This window comes from Cnephaeus nilssonii (assembly GCF_951640355.1).
Source record: "Cnephaeus nilssonii genome assembly, chromosome: 3".
NCBI lineage: Eukaryota > Metazoa > Chordata > Mammalia > Chiroptera > Vespertilionidae > Cnephaeus > Cnephaeus nilssonii.
The window spans coordinates 70,850,442-70,871,574 of NC_137074.1; the positions used below are offsets into that span (position 1 = coordinate 70,850,442).

Here is a 21,133-nt window from a genome sequence, read left to right on the forward strand (position 1 = left end):
ATTAAAATTGACTTCATTAAATTCATTTTATTAAAATGAGCAATAGTCATTCAACATTCAAAATAAACGTACTGAGCATTTACTGCCTTGCCAGGCACCTTGGGAAAAAAAAAGGCTAAACAATATATGAGAACTAAGAATGCAATCAGACCTATGAAAAAATTGATCATAAGATCATACTATTTTCCTGGATAGTTTAATTAATATGTCATAGCCTATTCCAACAGTCTACAGCACTTAATAAAAAAAAATCATAATACATTTTTCCTCTTCCAGTTGCTTTTTTATAACACCCTCAAATTCAGCCCCTAAATAATTCACATGTTATACTGTACTTAGGTGATGCTATTTTGAAGAACTGGTGATAATACATCACTCTACAGATTCAAGAAACATTGTAAACCTTCCATGAAGTTTCTACCTAGACTACAAAACATTTTCAACTTAGGTTCTTTCCAAGAAAGGCTACATTCAACTGCTTAAAAACTGTAGTCATGTATTAACCTAAATCCCCTTTTATTTAAAAAACCACTTCGAATCATATGTCTATAAAATAGCTAGAACCTTTCTAACAAGGTTGTATTAATCCTCCAACATTTACTTTTCAAACTGTGATTTCAGAATAACAATAATATTTCACAAATAACCTGTGTAAGAGTTATATAAGAATAAATAAAAGAATACCCTTATGTTACATTTGGGGAGCTAAGGTGAAGAGATCCCTAAAATCTCACATAAGTGACTCTAAGACATCTGCTTTTTTTTTTTTAATCCTCACCTGAGGACATGTTTTCCCTCCCCTTCTTTTTTTTTGGGGGGGAGGAGAAAGTGGAAGGAAGGAAGAGGAGGGAGAGGGGGAGGGAGGAAGGGAGGGAGGGAGGGAGGGAGGGAGGGAGGGAGGGAGGGAGAGAGAGAGAGAGAGAGAGAGAGAGAGAGAGAGAGAGAGAGAGAGAGAAACATCGTCAGAGAGACACACCCATTGGTTGCCTCTCACATGTGCCTGGACAGGAACCGTGGATGAACCTGCAACCCAGGTATGTGTCCTTAACTGGGAATCAAACCTGAGACCCTCGGTCTGAGGGCCTATGCTCTAACCACTTAGCAAACCAGCCAGGGCTCATTCTTAATTCAATATTTCCAATATAAGATTACAAACATTTCACTTGAAAGTCATCAAACAGGAAGTAGCATTTCCAATTTGCCAAAGTTTTAACAAGTTTTATCAATGGTCATAATTTGGTGTTTGGAACTTTTCCCAACCTTGTTAATCTTTTTGTACCTATCTAGAAAGAAGAGTCACAAGTAGAAACTTTGAAGATATATGATTTGCAAGAAAAGGATTTTAGAAAACTGAATCATAAAATTAACCTGGATTACTAAGTGCAATAGAATTTATTATTTTAATATATTCTTCCATTATGAATATTTAGTTATGCCAGAGACTTATCAACATTCTTTTTTCATCCTAAACAATTATAGCAACAGTCTCTCAAGGAGACAGTTTGCAGTACTATATGGATCTAATAAAATGTGTGAATAATTTTATAACACTACACTCAATTTAGCAGTTCCTAAAAGTCTTCTGGGACATCCTTCTCAATGTTTCTAGCTTTTTCCATTTCATTCTTTGTACTGATATTCTTTGGTTTTTACCAAATAACACACACACACACACACACACACACACACACACACACACACACATATATAAAATTACAATTTTGTTTTCATCTTGTGAATAATATTGAAATGCATCCCTTGTCAGATCAATCTTGGAATAAAGATTCAATACTTTCCTTTGAGGATCAAAGAAATAATTCAGAAGAAATAGTAAGCATACTATCACTTAAACTCTCTTATTAACAGTCTCAATGGTGTTTAGGCTCAAATCTCTCAAAATTTCAACTACACTACATGTAGATTTCAAGACTTCAAGTTACAGACAGAAGTTATTATTCAATCAGTCAAAATCTAATCTGAATGCTTATTTTTATTTCTTTACACTTCCCAAATCAAAAAACTTTTGTTGGGTAATTGCAGACACTCAGCTGAGTCAATGAACATATTTCAGACAGTTGCTTCTTGTTGGTGAACCTAAAACTATTTTTGCTGAAGGAAATGCAGGTTATACAAAAAGAAATAAAAATTCGAACTAAAAAAAAAAAGTGATCCCACGAAAAAAGACCTTCCCTTAGCACAATTTGAAGATGAAACAGCAATATTAAAATATAGACATTCCTCATTTATGGGGAAAACTCCTTTTAGGAAAAATTGACAAATTCTAAAAATAAACTTTCAATTTAAAAACAACAACAAAAACTCCCAGAATGTCTTAAGTAAGAGGTGGAGAAGTTATTGGTGTGGATAGCAGGCAATTCACTGAATGTCAGTACCTATTTCTTCAAATCTCCGAACTCCTCTATGTAGTATAATTTTTAAAACTGTCAAATAGATATTAACCATTATAGTGATGAACAAGATCATCCTCCCATTAAAAGCAGGCTTCACTCTGCTATTAAGAAATTGAGTTTTGTACTAACATTTTTGCCATGGTTTACAAACATTAAAGTTAAACGTTTTCTAGGCCCTAGCCAGTTTGGCTCAGTGGGTAATAGGCCCATGGACTGAAGGGTCCTGGATATAAGTCCACCCTCTCACATGGATGTTTTTCTCTCTGAGTTTCTCCCTCTCTTCTCCACTTTCTAAAAATCCATGGAAAAATATCCTTGGGTGAGGATTAACCAAAAAAAAAAAAGTTTTCTAGCTAACTTTCAATGTATAAGAAAATTAAGTTAACCAAAATTCTTCTATTCTAAACACTGCAGTTTATCTTATAATTTTTATTCTAGAAAACTGGGACATTCATTTTATTTCTTATATTAGAGGCCTGGGGAACGAATTCCTGCACCAGTGGGGTCTCAGCCTGGATCAGGCCAAAACCAGCTCTCCAACATCCCCTGAATTGTCCTGGATTGCTAGAGGGTGCAGGCCAGGCTGAGGGAACCCACTGGTGCACAATTGGGGCCGGGGAGGGACACGGGAGATTGGACAGCCAGGGAGGGACCACGGGAGGGCTCCAGGGCATGTCCGGCCGGTATCGTGCAGTCCCAGTCGGCCGGACCCCAGCAGCATGCTAACCTAACAGTCGGAGCATCTGCCCCCTGTGGTGGTCAGTGCACATCATAGTGAGAGGTTGAGTGGCCTTAGCATATCATTAGCATACTAGAGGCCTGGTGCATGAAAATTCGTGCACTCAGGGGGTTCCCTCATCCTGGCCTGCACCTTCTCACAGTCCGGGACCCTTCGGGGGATGTCCATCTGCCAGCTTAGGCTCGCTCCCTGGGAAATCGGGCCTAAGCTGGCAGTCAGACATCCCTCTGGCAGCCCAGGATACCTCAGGGGATGTCCCCTGTGGAGCAGGCCTAAGCTTCAGTTGGATATCTTAGTGCTGCCATGGAGGCAGGAGAGGCTCCTGCCACCGCTGCTGCACTTGCAGCCATCAGCTTGGCTTGTGGCTGAGCGTAGCTCCCCCTATGCGAGTGCACTGACCACCAAGGGGCAGCTCCTACGTTGAGCGTCTACCCCCTAGTAGTCAGTGCACATCATAGTGATCTAGTCATTCCGCTGTTAGGGTCAATTTTCATATTACCCTTCTATTATATAGAATTACACTTTGATTGGTTGAATGGACAAATGGACACTTAGCATATTAGGCTTTTATTATATAGGATAATAAAACTCTCTTCCTATTTGTTCTAAATTGATATAAAATATATTAATGACCCAAATTTCGTCAACTGATGTTTTTCTCTAAACTATCAGAAAGAGCATTCTTCTCAAATGGTGTGGTTGGGAAATACATAAAGCTAATATATAAAACATATATATCAAACACAGATTCCAGTGTACTGATATACATGCAATTATGTATATTAAAATATGCATAAATATAGTTCTATTTTGGATCCACTTAATAATTCATAAGAAAGGAGTATATGACAAGTCAAATAAAGAATAAGAAGTTTATCTGTTCTCTATTTCAACTCTATGAGTCAGAGCAAGGGAACAGAAAGGATTGGTTTTGGCAGATAGACCAGGCTATTTACCACTACTAGTTGTCTAATTTAAGGACCTCTACTCATGTGTAAAAGTAGGCTAGTGCCGACCTTCATAGAATGGTAAGAATGGAAGCAGATAATATGGAAGACCCCTTTTAGAATGTTACACATGCTGCCTTATTTACTTAAAAGAGAAAGCATGAATAAATTTAGTATTTTCTTCTTTCTTCAAACCTTTTGGTATCACCTCACCCCAAGAGATTATTATAGTAGCTTCTAAGTGATAATCTCTATTTTTAAGCTAATCTCTATCAGTAGATTTATTATTCAGAATCCAAACTCTCCGATGGCACTACACAGTCTACTCTCAAAATTTAATTCCTTAGATTGGCACTCTACACATTTTTTAGGCCCTTCCCTCCTCCTCCAAACTTCCTTTGTCTTTCTTGATTTCCAGGAAGATGTAAGTCAAGGCCCAGCTCCCTGGCACTTGGGTACTTTCTTGCCTCTTATTGTTTACCAGAGATCCCTCATTTAAAATGCCCTTTCTCACCTGGCCGGCATGTCTCAGTGGTTGAGTGTTGACCTATGAACCAGGATGTCACAGTTCGATTCCTGGTCAGGACATATGCCCAGGTTGCAGGTTTGATCACAGTGCGGTGTGTGCAAGAGGCAGATGATCTATCATTCTCTCTCATTATTGATGTTTCTATCTCTCTCTTCTTCTCCATTCCTCTCTGAAATCAATGAAACTATATTTTAAATAAATAAATAAATAAATAAATAAATAAATAAATAAATAATTCTATATATATAAAAGGCTAATATGCAAAGTGTCCCCTTGGGAGTTTGACCGGAAGACTGGGAATTCGATTGCTTGCTATGAGGTGGGCTGACCACCAGGGGCAGCGCAGAACAAAGGAAGGCCCTGGCCAGCAGCCAGCAGTCAGGTAAGGAAGGCCCCGGCAAGCAGCCAGAAGGCCCCGATCAGTCCTGATCACCGGCCAGGCCTAGGGACCCTACCCATGCACGAATTTCATACACCAGGCCTCTAGTAAATAAATAAAATGCCCTTTCTCTATTCCTCTCCATGCAGGTCAAATATGATCCCAGGCAAAATAATGTCTCTTTCCTCCAAATTTCCTACCTCCCTACAGCACGAGCCATAAACCTGTAATCCTCTTCTATAATTGTCTTGAATGATTATTTTAAATCCTTGACTCTTAGCCTCTCATTTTTTCCAACTCCAGAGGCGGCATCATCATCATCATCATCATCATCATCATCATCAGTAGCCTTTTAGTAACAGACAGTGAGTATTCAAAATGAAGTCCTCCATTGAAAATCATATATTTAAATCCCATAAGTTAAATTTGCCCACAGTTCATCTTCCCCATAAGCGTAAACTCAAAATGGAGGAGGGAGGTGAGGAAGGGTTGGTATCCCTTATTGGTCTTTCAAGTCCCAGGGAAAATGTAAAGGAAGAAATAGGAGAACACAATCCTATGAGTTCATCATCATCCTTACTAAGCAGAAAGAGTATAAGAGCCATTCTCAATGAAAATTATCATTTAAATTATCATTTAAACATTAATAATTTCAAACAAATCAACAAAAATCTCTAGCACATTTTGTTTTTAAATTTGAAGGAAAGTAAAACATACTTAATTCAATCCTTGAATAAGCTCCAGTAAAAGCAGAAGAAAGGCTGTCTTGATGAGCTTTAATCCCGAGAGAACCACTGAATGGATAGCTCCATTCAGTGAAAATCAGATGCACTGTTACCCTGGCACTGAGATCTAGAACTTCTGACTCAGAGAGTTCCAGAGGGCAACTCTTCTAGGTCCAGACCCGTTCTTGGCAGTTGGCAGGTTACTAACTGATGAACACACAAATCCTGAGTTTACTGGACAGCTTGAGACTCACCGAAAGTAACACTGTCATCTACCCAGTGTAAGGATTAAGTAACAGCAAATAACTTCAAACAGATAAAAAGCTGAGGCCAAGATTCCTCAAACTCAAAACAGACTTTAATCTAAGGGGAATGATGCCATAAATGAAACAGTGCTTGACTAGCACTGGAAGAGGGAGTAAAGTGCCCCCTAGCTAAGTGTAAAAGAAACATACCAATTCTGAGAAGGATTTGGTGGCAGAAAACAAACTGGCATATATACAAAAGAAAACCATATTTAGTGATCTTTAATAACATTATGATGTCTAGGTGAGCTTCCTAGAGTCCCAATTCCTCAAAACAACTATCAATATTAAAGCACAGCTGCTGCTATACTTTCTATTCTGTTGTTTTTATTAAAAAGATTTTGTGATTTATTTTTTCAGATATAATAAAACCTGGTCAGGTTTTTAGAAATGTGGATTTTTCAGCTAGATAATAAATGGTAATATAGTAGAAAATTAACTTCAGGAAGCTCACTACTTTTTTCTCAAAATTACAGACCCATTTGACCAGATATAAAGTTCCAGACAAAATGAGTATCATTATTCCAGCAGTACATAATTCAAATTTTAAAATTATTCAGAACTACTTTAATAATCTAGATAAATCTGTATTTTGTATAATTACGTGACTGCATAAAGCTCAACTCAGAGCTTACTTTTACATATATCACTAACTTTGCCTAATAACAAACTTAAAACATGAGTAAAAATTAAATACATAGTTCAAAATTTATTCTTATATTATCCTCTTCCAAGTTAAGCCCATTAAATACAGAATCTGTAATAAATGCATTTCCTATTTCTCTCTGAAGGAAAATTCTGTATCATATGTTTATGTACTTTATATACATTAAATTTATATCCTATCTAATAATAGAGTAATATGCAAATTAACCATCACTCCGCAACAAAATGGCGGCCCCCATAGCCACAAGATGGCTGCGCCCAGTCACCTCAGAGCGGGGAAAGCAGGGCATGGCGGCTTCCGGATCGCGGCAGCCGGGAAGCCCCAGGCCCTGCAGACAGAGCGGGGAAAGCAGGGCATGGCGGCTTCCCGATCGCGGCAGCCGGGAAGCCCCAGGCCCTGCAGACAGAGCGGGGAAAGCAGGGCATGGCGGCTTCCGGATCGCGGCAGCCGGGAAGCCCCAGGCCCTGCAGACAGAGTGGGGAAAGCAGGGCATGGCGGCTTCCCGATCGCGGCAGCCGGGAAGCCCCAGGCCCTGCAGACAGAGCGGGGAAAGCAGGGCATGGCGGCTTCCGGATCGCGGCAGCCGGGAAGCCCCAGGCCCTGCAGACAGAGCGGGGAAAGCAGGGCATGGCGGCTTCCGGATCGCGGCAGCCGGGAAGCCCCAGGCCCTGCAGACAGAGCCCAGAGAGAAGGGCATGGCGGCTTCCGGATCGCGGCTGCGGGAAGCCCCAGGCCCTGCAGACAGAGCGGGGAAAGCAGGGCATGGCGGCTTCTTGATCTCGGCAGCCGGGAAGCCCCAGGCCCTGCAGACAGAGCAGGGAGAACAGGGCATGACAGCTTCCTGATCGCTGCCTCATGCCCTGCAGACAGAGCCCCGAGAGGAGGGCATGGCGGCTTCCTTAGCACTGCGGCAGTGGGGAAGCCCTAGGCCTGCAGACAGAGCCCATAGAGCAGGGCATGGTGGCTTTCTTAGAGCAGAGGTGGCGGGAACACCCCAGGTCCAGCAGACAGAGCCCAGAAAGCAGGGCTTGGGGGCTTCCTTAGCAAGATGACAGTGGGAACACCCCCAGGCCCTGCAGACAGAGCCCGGACAACAGGGCATTGGGGCTTCCTTAGTGTGTCCGTGTTGGCGAAGCCCCCAGGCCTGGCAGACAGAGCACACTGCAGGGCATTGGGGCTTCCTTTGCATGGCGCATGGCAGCAGCAGGCAGAGAGTAGACAGCAGGGCATGGGGACTTCATCTCCATGGCTGCAGGGAAACCTCCAGGCCCTGCAGAGAGCAGAGAACCATGGGGAGTGGGCCTAAGCCATCAGTAGGACAACCCTGAGAGCTCCTGGATTGTAGAGGGTGCAGGTTGGGCTGAGGGACCTCCGTGCACGAATTTCGTGCACCGGGCCTCTAGTATGTTATAAGTTTCCTAACTATATGCAAAGATGATTCAACTTATTTATACAATAGTTTTTTGAAACATTTTCTACAACATAGTTATTTGGGCATATATGGTTTTCTTTCAAAAGACATTAAGTAAAATAAGAATATTAAATGAGTGCTCTAAATTTTCTGAAAGCACTTTCAAGCCTGTCTAAATTAATAAAATACTAAGTGAATTAGTATTACAAAGGAGACTTTGTCACTGATAATTTCAAATATTAATGTGAATACTTAACGGGTCAAGCTTTTTGCATTAATCAAAGAAAATGTAAGACTGGTTAGAGTTTTCTCCTATGAGTAAAGTTTTCATGTCAGGTAATTTCTCCCATTTTTCCCTTCTATATATAAAAGGATACTTCTCTCCCTGCATTCCTGAGGAATAAAAAGTTATCTGTTCTTCTAGAGATAGGATGATATTATTAACTGCTTCCCCCCTTCCCCCCCCCTTTTTTTTTTTTGTTACAAAATTCTTCTCTTGCCTTATTCTCTTCTTAGCCTAAAATCTGCCAGACTTACATGGGATATTCACAAGTGGGTCCATAAGGTCATGAGATTAAATTATTTTGTGTGCCCCTCCACCCAGTCAACCTCAGAGAAAGCCTACTTAATCTTGGTTCAACCAACTAAAACTATAAACCACCAAGTATAGATTACACAGCTCTCTGGCCAGGAATCTAAGGAGTGATTAGGCAGTGTTTACAATTTACAGAAGGTTAAGATAGAGTTTGTATCCATTGCTCTGTGTGGCCTGTTCTCTGGTGCCTTTTGCCTTTGATCCACAAATTCAGAGGCACTCACAAAAGGAATTCTGAACAAAAAACAAGATTAGAAAATATCAGCCATGTGAGAATCCAGAGTCAGATTATTCCTCAAAAGTGATTGTAGTACTAATCCTTTTAAGATGGAATCCCCTTATGGGAAAACTGAGTGAGGGTAGCAAGGGAAGGAACTTGGGCCTCAGAGTTGAGAAGTCCCTAGCACAGAAAACACAGAAAAAAAGAATGAACAACTTGCCTCAAGCACCAGGTGAAAACAGACCCACTGAATCCAAGGAAAGCCCAACAGTAAAAACCAACACTGACTCAACTATGGTGAGAAAAGACATGGGGTTAAGTGGACAACAACTGACAAAGGGTGGGACTAACTGCCCTGATCACAGCCTTGAGGCTGGAGGAACAGGAAGAGGAGCCAGTGGGCAAAAGGTCAAGGTTTTACACTGAGCAATAAATGTCTGGATTGCCTCGTGAATGAAATTGGGAACCCAAAGGTATTCATTATACTTTCTCAAAGGAAAGATCAATATATTCTTTCTCTAGGGAAAAACAATCAACCCTAAACAACAGAGAGGAAGGAAAGTTTGATGTATGTCCCATTTCTGGGGTTATGAGAGAAAATAACTGGCAGGTCACTGTGGACCAAAAGCCCAATAAGTTATGGGCCAAAAGCCCGGGAAGGTAGATTCAGGCTTTAAGTGTTGCCCACACACCAGTGAGATACCACTTGTCATTAAAATATAAAATAGAATACAAACTGTTGTAGTCAAAAGGAATCTTACGGATCACTGGCCTACCATTCTCATTTTTCCAAAAATCAGAGTGAAATTCAAGAAGAAATTACCTGAGTATTGTTCACAAAGCTACTCACTGGCACAATTGTTTACAGTACTGATGACGTTTACCCATTGCTTTTAGGGAAATTACTACTGCTGAGATTTCAGTGCTTACTGCATTTTCATCGTCCCTTCTTCATTAAATAAACATCTACTGAATAATAAGTACGAAATACTAAGCTAGATCCTAGTATAGTTTCCTGGAAAACCTCAGAAAATAAATGGGGCAGATAGTGGTAATAAGTTTGAAAATAGGCAAAATAGTAAGTTCAACCAACTAAAACTATAAATCACCAAGTATAGATTATAAAGTTAGGAAGAACAACTGTGATATGAAAATTGGAATGGCATACAAGTATAATCATATACCAAAAGAATAACTGATAAAAACAGAAGTGGGTAAAGAACAGAAGTGGGAAAAGAGTGGGTGGCAAATACAAGTTGAATGATTTACTCGAGGTCCTGGAACTTTTGCAATGCAGGACAAAACACAGGCAAAGTCACTGTAGCTCGAAAACAGTTGCCTGTTGGTCACTCTTCCTCAATTTGACTTAAGGAAAAAAGAAATCAGTAAAAGATGCACATTTTCCTGCCAAAAATGTCTTAGAAGTCAGGAACAGTTGACAATATCATTTAACATAACATTACATTATAATGTGGTTTTCTCCAGAGAAAAAACTTAGCTAGCAAATATACTTAGCCATTTCCGTATCTCTAGACTTAAATGGGTTTGAGAAAAGGTGCAAGTGACAACTGGAAAACAGAGAGAAATAAAAGCAGCTGCTGCTGAGAATAAAACTAATTAAAACAAGCAAACAAAGTAAAAAACAAGAATAAAATGGCCATCATGGTTATTGTTAAGATGGTAACATGGTGTTATAGCCAACTTACAAAATTCTTTAAACAAAAATGTAGTAATCTTAAGGAACTATTGGAGATAAAGAGGAGGTAGAGTCTGGACATATCCTTTGACCCAGAAATTCTAGTCCTGAACATTTATCTTAGAGAAATAACATAAGAGGCATGTACAGGAATCTCAAGAATTTTCCCTCTGCAGCTCTATTTCTAATAACACAAAAACTGGAAAGAACCTAAAAAGCCATAAAAAAAAAGTAGGTAAATAATGTGGTATTTTCATTCAGTAAAATACAAATGTGATCACAAATGAATTACAGGTATAAACAAGGGTGATTACCAAACATGAGGTTGAGATTTCCTAGGTCCAAGATGGTGGTGTAGGAATAATTTATCTCCTCCCAGGATCACTTTGAATCTAAACTTAGAAACGAAGCAATTCCCCTCAAGAAGAAATAAGGGCTGACTAAACAGTTTCTGCAAAACAAACCAGAGAGATCACATAGAAATGGGTAAGAGGGTAGGAGAGACTAAGACACTTACCTTGGGAACACTACCCCCAACGCAGGGACCTGTGGTAGGGAGGGATCACTGAAGGGCCTATGTGCACAGACTTGCTGCCCAGGGGCACGGTAGTGGGAGGCTGAGGGTGAGTGGCTTAGAAAGAATCTAGAATATACATAAAGAAACTCATTTTCAAACCCTAGAGCATCTTCCAAACAGGAGAACTGCAGAACTCACTCCGGTATTGAAGAAACAGGAGAGCACCATTTGTTATGCTCACCCTCCACCTTGAGCACAGGATCCAAACATTCTAGCCAACCATTGTCCACAGGTACCCAGCTGCACCCCAGAACCCAGGCCCATACTGGGTGTGCAGGTTGCCAATGGGAGTTCCCGTGGCCTGTGCCCTCTCCAGCCAGAGCGCCAGGCATGGGGAGCTTGTCCCTTGGAATCCGGACAGTCCACACCCATTCCGACTATAGTCCCCACCCCCATTCAACCTTTTCCTAAGTCTTCCCACAGACAACACCCACTTGGGCCACAGCTCCAGCTTGGCGGCTAGTTCCCCAGAGTCCCTGTGGTCCCATCCTACTCCAATTACAGCTTCAACTAGCCTGTCCAGGTGTTCCTGGGCAGCTTGCCCCTTGGCTTCCCACAGCCTGCACCTGCTCCAGGTCCAGCCTCAACTGGCCTGCCAAGGTGGCTTGCTTAGGATATTTCTGCAGCCCAACCTCACTCTAGCTCCACCTTCAGCTGGCCTGACAAAGACACAAAAATACCCCTTATACACAGTAAAAAAAAAAGCTACACCAGGCCACTCCTTCAAGACTGGGAGAGGTTTCTGTTTCACCTAATTCACAGAAACAAACACAAAGACAGTCAAAATGAGAAAAGAGAAATATGTTCCAAATGAAAGAACAAGAAAAAAATGCCAAACCCCATTAAAAAAAGAACTAAATGAAACAATGTACCTTATAAAAATTTCAAAAGAATGGTTATAAAGATGCCCAATAAACTCCAGAGAAGAATAGGTAAACTCAGTGAGAACTTAAACAAAGAGACAGGAAAAACAGAACCAATCAGAACTGAGGTACACAATAACTGAAATGAAAAATACACTAGAGGAAAGCAAAATCACATTAGATGATGTATAAATATACCTCAGGGAGCTAGAACACAAGGTAGCGAAAATCACCCACTTAGAACAGCAAAAAGAAACAAGATTTTTTTTTTTAATGAACATAGTTTAAGGGATCTCCAAGACAACTCATGTATCAATACTTGAATCATAGCGATCCCAGAAGAAGAGAGAGAAAAGGACAGAAAATATATTTGAATGAATAGCAGCTAAAAAATCCCCTAAACTGTTGAAGGAAACAGATATCCAAGTCCAGAAAGCACAGACAATCCCTAACAAGATGAACCCAAAGAGATCCACACCAAGTCACATAATTAAAATGCCAAAAGTTAAACACAAGGAGATAATTTTAAAAGCAAAGAGAGAACAAGCTAGTTACATGCAAGAGACCTCCCTCCCCAGACCAACAGTACATACACTGAGTGGCCAGATTATTATGATTTCTGAACGCATAATAATCTAGCCACCCAGTGTATATCCTATATAATAAAAGGCTAATATGCAAATTGTCCCCTCGACCAGGAGTTCGACCAACAGGCAGGCCGGCCAACCACCCATGTCCCCTCCCGCTGGCCAGGCTGGCCGGACCCCACCTATGCACGAATTCATGCACCGGGCCTCTAGTATATATACACACTGAGTGGCCAGATTATTATGCGTTCAGATATCATTAATAATCTGGCCACTCAGTGTATATGACAGCAGAAAATTTGAAGGCCATAGGGAATAGCAGAATAATTCAAGTAGATGAAAGGAAAACCTACTGTCAAGAACTCTGTCCAACAAAGTTATCATTCAATATTAAAAAGATAACGAGTTTTCCATTATCAAGTGGGATAAATACACCACATAAACAAAATGATGAAAATCATGATCATCACAACAGATGCACAAAAAAACATTTGACAAAAATTCAACATCCATTTATGATAAATCTCTCAAAAAATGGGTCTAGAAGAAAAATGCCACAACATAATACAGGGCATTTATGATAAACCCACAGCTAGCATCATATTCTTTAGTGAAAAGCTGAAAGCTTTTCCTCTAAGGTCAGAAACAAGATACTCATTCTTGACACTCTTATTCAACATAGCATTATAAGTCCTAGCCACAGCAATCAGAAAAAGAAATAAAAGATATCCAAACTAGAAAGGAAAAAGTAAAATTGTAATGATTTGCAGATGACATACAGAGAAAATCAAAAGGTTCCACAAAAACTATTAGAGCTAATACATAAATTTAGTAAAGTTCCAAGATAAAAATTAATATTCAGAAATCTGTTATGGTTCTATACACTAATAAGAAACTATCAGAACAAGAAATTAAGAAAACAATTCAATTTATAATTGCATCAAATAAATAATAAACTACCCAGAAATAAATTTAATCAAGGAGAGAAAAGACCTGTACTCTGAAAATTATAAGACATCGATGAAAGAAAGTGAACAAGGCATAAATAAATGAAAAGATATACCAAGCTCATGGATTTAAAGAATATTAAAATGTCCATACTATCCAAAGCAATCTCCAGATTCAATGCAATCCCTATCAAAATATCAATGGCATTTTTCACAGAACTAGAAATAATAATCTTAAAATTTATGTGGAACCACTAAAGATCATGAATAGCCAAGGCAATCTTGAAAAAGAACAAAGTTGGAGGTATCTGGTCTTTGATTTCAAACAACACTAAATAGCTATTTTAATCAAAACTACATGGTACTGGCACAAAACAGATACATAGATAATGGAACAGAATAGAGAGCCTAGAAATAAACCCATTCTTATAAGGTACCGTACTTTCCGGCGTATAAGGCGACTGGGCATATGATTTTCCTGGGTTAAAAAGTCATTTAATATACCGGAAAATGCGGTATATTGGACTATATTGATGGGATTCGATATAATGGGTTAGATATATTGGACTACCGTATTTTCCAGCGTATAAGACGACTTTTTAACCCAGGAAAATCTTATACGCCCAGTCGTCTCATATGCCGGAAAATACGGTAAATTAATCTATGATAAAGGAATCTATACATATAAAAGCCCAGTGACCGGAATGGCGGAACAACCAGAATGACCGCTGGCTATGACACACATTGCAGCAGCCAAACAGCCTAATCCGGGCCCCAATCTGTTGAAATCTGGGCCAGACAGTTAGTGGTAAATATTCAATTATTCATGTTAATGCTATTCTTTGTATTTTATTCACATGTTATTAGTATGCCCTGTATACACATAGCATTTTTTAAATACTATGAGGCTTACTTCCATTTTTAAAAAGATCTCAGAAGTAACACCTGCATTTAACAAACTATTTTTTTAATATATTTTATTGATTTTTTACAGAGAGGAAGGAAGAGGGAGAGAGAGTTAGAAACATGGATGAGAGAAACATCAATCAGCTGCCTCCTGCACACCCCCTACTGGGGATATGCCCGCAACCAAAGTACATGCCCTTGACCGGAACCGAACCTGGGACCCTTCAGTCTGCAGGCCGACACTCTATCCACTGAGCCAAACCGGTTAGGGCTAACAAACTATTTTAAAAGTCCTTTTTAATTATCTGCAAGTAACAAGTACCCAGCATGCATTTAGGACTTTATAAAATTATCTCTTTAAATCACACGACAACTCTAAGATAAATATTTTCATATGAGGAAACTAAGATTGTGTTGTTATGTAGAATACCCAATCTTACACAGCTAGCAGAGGTGCGATTCAAACCATATCCAACTCTGAAAACCATGGTACAACTGTAGGTAGGACTGTCTAAAATACAACAGCAAAAATAAATTTCCATCACAAAAACAAAACTAACTTGTTATACTACAATTCACTATTTTAATTCATCGTGGCATGTAAAATGTATCCATAAATTATAATAGTTTGTATTAATTTTATTTCATACTACACCTCTTTATTACTTCACAATCACAATTTACCCTTAAACTCCATAAATTTTAATGCTGGCAAAGGATACTAATTATGTTTATGGAAAGTCTCAACTTGGCTATACTTTTCATAACTTGAATTTCTCTAAGACTGGAAGGTTAAGAAGTTAGCTGTTGGCAGGCTGAAATTTAGCACTCTCACTTCACTACCCTCCCCCCATGCAGGAATTCACTCAGGCAAGTGAGAAGGCTTTGGAAGCCCCAAGGAAATTACTCCCACCCTCTCTTTCCTCATCTCTCTTCTTATTCGTCAGCTTTTTATTTTGTTGTTTTCATTTGTATGTGTGACCATCTGGCAAGAATCACTAAGAAGAGTTTACAAGTTTACTTCTGAGCTATACCCTAACTTCTTTTTTCCCAAAGCACCACCAACAGTAGTCACTTAATAAAGGCTTATTGACTTACTACAGTGGTACAGTTCGCCTCTGGTATTTGTCAATATCCCAGTGAATCCTCCACATCTATAAACATGCTGGAGATGATACCAGGTACCGCTAGAGGCTTGGGGTCTTCCTGGGGGTGCCTGGGACAAGAAAAACACAGAGAGAGACCAAAGACAGTCAGGAGAAACACAGAGAGAAGGAACATGGAAATAAACAGAGGGTAAAATAAAGAATAAGAGGCAAAAAAGTGGGGGTTACAGAGAGATTAGGCAGCCAAAGACACTCAGAGACAAGGAGAAAGTCAGCAATTGAACTGGGGTTTGGGTTTGGAAACCACATTTTTGGTATATTTACTCATGTAACAGGTGCCCTCATGTTTCTAAATTTATGCTATCATCAACCATTTCTCAATTATTTCTAAGGTTTTTCTCAGCTTGTATCTTTATTAAAAGTCACCTTCACAGGGTCTTGTCTTTGGAGATGCATACACCTAGGCACAAACACAATCCTCAAAACAACCCAGCTGTAAGTAAAGTATTTTCCCAACTCTTACTTCAGAGAGGTTGTGTGACTTGCCCAAGGTCACAAGTAAGCACATAACTGGGGCCCCAAATCTTCTGATTCCAAAACCCAGTGCTTTGTTCTGGTATCCTATGTGGTCTCTACTGGAAATGAATCAGATATAAATCCAAGCTGTTTTTATGAAATAAAATTCAAACTACACTGTCAAGATGAAATTTTCTATTTGGGGACACTGAAATACTCAGGTTATTCACTAGGCTACTTTATTACCTCAGGGCTTCAATTATTTTTAAAATTTATCAAAAAATGAGTCAGAATAAAAGTATCTTAGAATGATAGAAATTTTTAAACAGAAATGAAATTAGTTGAACATCCACTTGATAAAATTTTAACATTAAAAAAGGAGCTAGAGTTAGTTCATTGCTTTTACAACTTTCTAAAGTCTTAATGATTCAACAAATTTCAGCTGAAAGATAAAAACATCTTCACATTTCAATAAATCGATTTAAATACTAGTAAACTTGTCTCAAACTTGTTCTTTCATAAAGTCTCACCTAAAGTCTATACTGCAATTCAATTTCAGGGTAGTACATAGAGTAGAAATTATTTAATGCACCACCCTTTGTAAGCATTAATATTTTCTTTTAAGGAATAATTAAAATTGTCTAAATAAGCATGTCCTTAAGGAAGCAATCAATGTAACTGCCAGAAAAGCTTCCTTGATATGTGTAAGCATGTTACTGGATTTCACACAAGACAATAATACAAAGAAATTTCTATTCGAGTGTGCATCAATATATTTTCCCATGTTCAGCAATGTTTAAACCAGTAATTTTCAAATAAGGCCTAAAGTATGGTACTGCTCTGCCCTCTAGTGATAGGCTAGGATTTCCTAACTAAATGCTTTGATTTATTTTTGTAATTGCTTTTTGAGCAAAACTTAAGGTTTTAAAATATATATATATGATTGCTGACTTTTCCTATTTGAATAGTGAACAGAGCGAACTGGTCAACTTTTAAGATTTGGCTTGTGGTATGAGTACAATTCAGGAAAGAGACACAATTTCCTTTCATAGGAAAAACTCACCTAAGTATTGCAAACCAGAAATCAAATTTAATATAATGTATTCAAACCCTTATTTATATTTTATGCCAAAGAATTCCATTTAGTTTCTTTGTTAAAAACTTTACAAATTTCTTAACTATAAATTCCAAATTGGTTAATTCTATGATTTTGGAGACTGAGGTATCAGGGTACTATATATACCATATATAGATGAACAGTTTTCTATTAATAGACTAAAATATGCTTCATAAAAAATTATACTGTACATCAGCTACCCTTAATTGTTCAAATGGCACTGTAGGATTTTTCTGAGCCTCAGTATTGTCATTAGGAACCTGTCAATTTATATGTGGAAACATTAATCAAGGATGCCAGTTAAGGCAGAGTTATTATACAGAGATCCACCCTACTATTTCGATGAAGGGAACTTACTTCCTTCTGAGTTTCTCTTGCCATAAACCTCTTGCAAGGAACCAATGAATGCCTAGAACAGCATTTCTACTCTCACTAATCCTAACTGTATTACTTCTGTGTCTACACACTGTGTTAAAATAAAAATGTACAGGGAGGGATACCCGAACATGTGAGGACAATCCATAAGCAGTATAGTGGTGTAGTGAGGACCACAAACCCTGCAGCCAAATTGCCAGAGTTTGATGTCAGATTCTGTCACTTGCTAATAGTGTGGCCTTAGGCAGATTAGTTAACTTCTGTGTGCTTCAGTTTCCTCATCTACAAAGGGGAATAAAAGGAGATACCTACCAATAGTCATGTTTTATTATCTTGATACGTATTTAGGTTATACAGGTGTACGCATTTATCAAAACTCAAGAGAATATATGTTTAAGATTGTGTACTATAAGTGTAAATTTTACATAAAAACTTAAATATACAAATATTGAACTCCAGTCAATAATATGCATGCTAAAATATTTAGAGCAAGTTTAGTAATGTCTGTAATTCAGTTTCAAATGCATCAGAAAATGAAATGACAATGGATGGATTATAGATATGTAATAAAGTATAGCAAATGTTAATGGTTGAATCTAGGTAATGAGTAAGTAAGTAAGTATGTAATGCTATGCTCGAAAGTTGCATAATAATATATAAGGGGGAAATATATCTACCTTTCATAGAGTTGACATGAAGTTTATATAAATATATATAGTACTGAATATACAAAAAAGCATCTGACCATCAACAATTACAAATGGCAACATGTTTAAGCAAAAGAAAGTAATCTATTCTTCCCTAGTTAGAGGAAAAGGATAAGAAAGTAATGAGGCACCGAGCTTCCAAACTCAAGTGAGCAGTTGCCATCAAGGGTATTAAAGATCAAATTTCAAATACATCATAAAATTGCATGGGATATGTTGAAAACATGATCTTTGAAAGTCAAAAAGAGATGATTTGAATCTTGGATCTGTTCTTAATTAGCCAAGAAGCTGAAATGATTTATAATGTTTTTAGCCTCAGTTCTTTCATGTATAAAATGGGAATAATAATACTTACATATTAAGGTCACCGTGAAGATTAAGGAAAAAATGCAAACACACAGACACAGAGATATTAGCACATAAAATGCAAAAATAACAGTTGAAGTTCTATCATTATAATTATTACTACTACTTAGAGTGAGTCTTATATACTCACTCTTAAAACTATTATTCTCTGCACATGGGTCATATCTGATTGTATCTGATTCTATCCTAGAATTTGCATATGCAGGGGACCCTACTGCTCCAAAGAACTTTCTAAAGGATCTTTATTAAGGCAGTAGGCCTATTTAAAGTTTGACTGTACTGAGTATAAAAGAAGAACTGGCAATGACAGGGAAATCATTAATTATCCCTCTGTAATGCCAATTAGAATATACATAATAATTGAGGCATTTAGAAAGTATGTTTGCTAATGGTATTTGAGAAAATGATATTAGCATCTGGACAAGTTTTTATTTTAAACAGTCTACAACTACATATTTAATGAAAAGAATATTAAAGCTACACTTAAAGAAGATGAATTTCATGCTCCCAGGGAGTAGATTTGTAAATCATTGCAGATTACTCCATGAAGACAGGGGCTCAACATACAGTTTCAGCTAAAGAGAAAATGAAAAACTTGACAGTAAAAGGGGAAATATTGAAATCATTATACAACATGGCTTCTGCCTTGACCACTGTACAAACACTGCTTTCTCCAAAGGACCCCAAGATCATGTAACACAAACACTTTCTTTAGGCGTTTAGATGTGTCTAAATTTTTCAACATTTTTGTTGAAAACTTATCACCATCTTCCTCGGTCCTATACTACCTTGATTTTCCCACCCACAGATCTGATTGTCAAAGAATAAGTAGATGTCTTCAAAAGTTCTTTCTTAGCCACATTTTCTACTTTCACCAATTTTCAAAATTTCAGCTTTAGTCCGAACCAATGTGATTCAGTTGGTTGGGCATTGTCTTGTGCACCAAAAGGTTGCTGGTTTAATTCTGGTCAGGGGGTGAAGAAGGCATTGGATTGATGTTACACTCTCACATGAATCTCTCTCTCTCTCTCTCTCTCTCTCTCTCTCTCTCTCTCTCTCTCTCTCCCTTTCTCTGAAAAAAAAAAAAAAATCAATAAACTATTCTTTAAAAAACAATTTCCGTTCTACCTCTCAAGCTATACCTATACTCACAGCCTGAATCTCTTCCAAACTCACCCCACATTTATTACTACATTATATACATAATCACATGAAGATACTCTCTGTTTTTCAAATCCAATCATCCCAAACTTCATCTCCCCCTCCCACAAATCAGTTTTTATGTATTACTATTTCTCTACTTCTGGATGTAGTGTTATCTAAATACCTACATTTAAATGTAAATCCTATCTTTGACTTCTTTTTCAACATCTCCCATTGTTTTCTTTCTTCTTTTGATCCCTTCTTCACCCCTAACACAAGTTCAGTCTATTGCCAAGTTCTATAGATTAGTAATTTGGTTCAGGTGACAGGACAGGATTTATATGATTTATATTCTTTGAGAAACAGTGAAAGCTAGATTTATAATCACTAAATACTCATAGACACAGACACACACAGGCTAAATAGTAAGTTAGTAGGTGTCAAGTGTTTGAGAAAATCGTCAATGAAGAAATCCTTAAAACTGAGTAATAATTTTTTCCCTGGCCTCAACCTATTCCAAAAAATCCAGAGGAAGGAACACTTCCAAGCTCCTTTTATGAGGCCAGCATTATCCTAATTCCAAAACTAGTTAAAGACACTACAAAGAAAGAGAATTACAGGCCAATATCCCTGATGAACATAGACGCTAAAATCCTCAACAAAATTCTAGCAAATCGGATCCAGCATTACATTAGAAGATCATACACCATGACCAAGTGGTATTATTCTGGGGATATAAGGCTGAGAAAATGACATTATATGCAAATCAATAAATGTTATACATCACATAAATAAATTGAAAGACAGAAATCACATGATCATATCAATATATGCAGAAAAAGCATTCAACAAGTATCAACACCCATTTTTGATAAAAACTCTCAGCAAATTGGGAATACAGGGATCATACCTCAACATAATCAAGGACATATATGACAAACCTACAACCAAATCATACTCTCTGGACTAAAACAATTTCCTCTAAGAACAGGAACAAGACAAGAATGTCAGCTTTCACGACTTTTATTCAACACTAGAGGCCCAGTGCATGGATTCGTGCACTGGTGGGGTCCCTTGGCCTGGCCTGCACCCTCTCGCAATCTGGGACCCCTCGGAGAATGTCAGACTGCCGGTTTAAGCCCGATACCCGCAGGCCAGGCCAAGGGACCACACCAGTGCAGGAATGCGTGCACCGAGGCTCTAGTATGCATATAAGATCTTTGGTTAATCTTCCCACTCTCTCCCTTCCCTCTGAGATTCATTAATCTATTCCATGTTTCCATGCCTGTGTGTTGAGTG

The 21,133-nt window shown here is 38.4% G+C and overlaps 1 protein-coding gene across 13 annotated transcripts in view; it reads right to left on the reverse strand.

Annotated features, from left to right (window-relative positions):
• The window catches only part of BBX (BBX high mobility group box domain containing), a 299,144-nt gene that overhangs the window by 146,762 nt on the left and 131,249 nt on the right, over positions 1–21,133 (reverse strand). For 3 of the 13 annotated variants that reach the window (XM_079766290.1, XM_079766291.1, XM_079766286.1), the window contains one exon: positions 15,603–15,720. The exons of the other annotated variants lie outside the window; for them this stretch is intronic. The gene's annotated coding sequence lies outside the window, so the exon portion shown is untranslated. The remainder of the gene's footprint in view (positions 1–15,602; positions 15,721–21,133) is intronic. 13 annotated transcript variants of the gene reach the window in all.